We start from the raw sequence: 3,451 nt of genomic DNA on the forward strand, positions 1-3,451 counted from the left end.
GCTTTGTCAATTTGATAAATTATGTAATAAGTTATATTTTTATTGTTTAAAAAAATATTAGATATGTGAGAGAGAGAGAGAGAGAGAGAGAGAGAGAGAGAGAGAGAGAGAGAATATTATGTTAAAAATGGCTATCACAATTATAAAGATATCCAATATGTTGTTGAATACAAAAATTGTAACCTTTAGCTAATGTGCATAAAAGTTTGCATATTAATATTATGACTATAAATACAATATTTTTTTTGCTCAAGCAAGAATCGGACCTTCTATTCAGTTAAAGCAACAAAGAGGATACATAATATACATGATGACACATGCCATATGCTCACTTGTACTACTACAGGTCCACCACACTTTATAATCTACAAAGGGAAGGAGTGGCTTCCTTGCAAATTCAGATAGAACATGAGTAGTGAATCTGAGCCATCGATCCCCGGCCATAGAAATCAATGGCTTTGAGGGATATCGGCTGGCCTAAATGCACAAGGATTACCCGCCCGATGAAGGTGGTATACACTTTATGCCTGGAGCCACGTGTTACATGGTCAATGGCATCGGAGGCTTTACCAAAAATCCACTTGTGGTTATGCAGTCGCCCGATACCTCGGGAGACTGTGGCAAAACCACCACAGTCCCACCACCAACCAGCCCGACCAACCTCAGCCCTAGATCTGCTGCCACCAAATCCGACGACGGTGATGAATATCGGCCGGTCTAAATGCACGATAATTACCCACCCGATGAAGGTGGTATTCACATTTTGTCTGGAGCCACGTGTTGTATGAACAATGACATCGGAGGCATTTCCGAAAATCCACTTATGGTAATGCGGACGCTCGATAACCTGGGAAACTGTAGTTAAGCCTCCACGGACCGACCACCAAAAAACATGACCAACCTCAACCCTAGATCTGCTGCCACTGGATCTGATGACTGAAAAGGATATCGGGTTGAAGAGATGAGCAGTAGATGCCCGCCCGATGAAGGCGGTATTCTCTACCTTCCTAGAGCCACGTGTAACACCTTTTGTGGCATCGGAGGCTTTCCGGTGAAACCTATTTTGGCACAATAGAGCTTCCGATAACTTTGGTACCCACTGCAAAACCACCCTGTTCTAAGAAGAAGCATTAGAGCCATTTCCAGGTTTTACTTTCTTTCTCCTTTGCCTTCCATTCCTTTGCAAGGTCCAAAACTTATTCTACCTGTAAATTGAGCCCTTGACTTCCGTCATCTGAGATTTCTGCTGGTTTTTTCCCCTTAGTGTTTTGGTAATGTTCCCTATCTTCACACGCCAGAGTGCTACAGTCCTCACGCCATTGTCCTGTTTGAATAGAATCCCATAAGAGGCACTTGTTTCCTCTTGTCTAAATAACTCCTTCATTGGCTAGCCTATCTGCCACTCTGTTGGCGTCTCTACACACATGAGCAAAGACTAGAGTTCTAAGTGTTCTGAGGTGAGATTGAACTCTATGAAACACCTGCGAAATTCGCCAATGCCTTGAAACTTTATCTAGTGCTAAGCCAGTGCTTATTCTTTTGACTGAATTAATCATTAATTCTGAGTCTCCATTTATGATTGTGTTGTCGAGATTGTAGTCTATCAAGATTTCTAAGCCATGTTTAATGGCCATGAGTTCTACCATATTATAGGTAGCCCTCCCCAAATGACTGTGAAAAATGACTTGGATGTTTCCCTTTGCATCTCTGATGGATCCTTCATAACCAGCATCCCCCGGGTTCCCTTTTGAAGCTCCATCTATGTTGAGTTTCAGGAAGCAATGGGGGGGGTTGCTAGTAGGCTTTGCTATCTGATCTGAGCCTTGCTTGCTTATTGGTGCCTAGAGGAACATAAGACTGAAGACCCAACTATTCAAGGATGTGGATGTCTCTTTGAATGGTGGGTTTCTCAGGAGTGTTGAAAATGCAACAAGATGATGGAGCTTAGTGAAAAGAAGTTGCCTTCACTAAGTGGGCCCGCAGGCTATTTTTGGCGCAAAGTCTATTTTTAGACTATGTCTATTTTTAGACATATGGATCATGGTCTATGAGTTGCAGGATGTTGTTTATGGATGATTGGTCATGTTGGTAAAAATAGATGGACTTCTATTTTTAGACATATGGGCGGAGTCTATTTTTAGACTGCCAGTCTAAAAATAGAACAGTCGAATATTATTAGCTCTTAATACTATTCGGACTATAAACATTATCTTATCCTCTTGGAGCACTTCAGTTCGAGCTACGGATGTGGCACATGCAACTACCAGAAGGAAATATGCTTTTCTTATGGGTTAGTTGAGCTATTGCATGATGGAATTCAGTTAGAACTCAAGTGATTGAGTTTGGTGGAGTTGATTGAGGAGTTGATGGAGTTGTGTTCAGTTTGACTTAGTTGAACTAGTTGTATTTAGTCTAACTGCCAAATACACTAGTGATGAGTGATGTGAATTAATTATTAATTAATTCACTAATTATTAACTCATAAGTAAACTAAACAATACATCAGTTAACTCAGTGCATGGACAGTTCAGTGGAGACAAGTGTTAGAGGTGGGTGAAAGAGTGAGACTGCTATCAGTTGTGACTATAACTGTGCATGAGAATTGCACATGCAATTCATTGATATTGCCAATGAGGATTTCACAGTACAAGCCAAGGAAAATGAGCTTGGATCATTCCTATTCTCACATTGGATTGTGTAGTAGAGGCAGGTAGACAGCGAAGGAGATTTGAACCTGTGACTTGATTCAGATCTGAGCTAGTTTGTGTGTAACAGGTGGAGATAGTACTGAGTACTTGTAAGGAGTATTGCACTATGTATTATTACATGTCTTCTATCATTATAATATACAGATAGTTCGGGGTTTTTAGCTATATGCTTTCCCCATTACATATTGTGTTAATGTGCGCATGCGATTGATGTTTCATTGTTTTTAATTCCGCAAAATTGATTATCAACGTAGAGGAGGTTATGTATTATGCATGCATTCCGCAAATAGTTTATAATCAGGATAATATCTGTGAATAAGTGTTATATTATTTAAAATTTCTACATGGTATCAGATCAGAGTTGATCATTAGATCTATTATTCAGAAAGTGATTACATTTTCTTTCTTCAGGCAGAGTCTGTAATCGGGCCAGGTAGCCTCTGGATTCATCCTTCTTTTGGAAGGTGAGATATCTGCTAAAATCCCATACAGTCAATCTCTGTATGAGAAATACTTTTTTCTCACGAATTTTAGATCAGAAGCGGTTGAGTTTTTGAGCTGGTGAAATTCGAATTTGCAACAGTGTTTTCTTGGTGTCAAAGTTGAAATGTCTTTCAACGGATTACGATTGAGTATGCCCTTGAAGGAAGCTCGAACTATATTGCATGGAAAGACAGGATGGAGGCGGTGTTAGATGACAATGGGTTGAAGGAGTTCATAGAGGCTGAGGTCCCAAAGCCTAC

The sequence above is a fragment of the Pinus tabuliformis genome, chromosome 4_2 (assembly GCF_031772625.1).
Source record: "Pinus tabuliformis cultivar Carrire ecotype Pingquan chromosome 4_2, CPIR1, whole genome shotgun sequence".
Lineage (NCBI taxonomy): Eukaryota > Viridiplantae > Streptophyta > Pinopsida > Pinales > Pinaceae > Pinus > Pinus tabuliformis.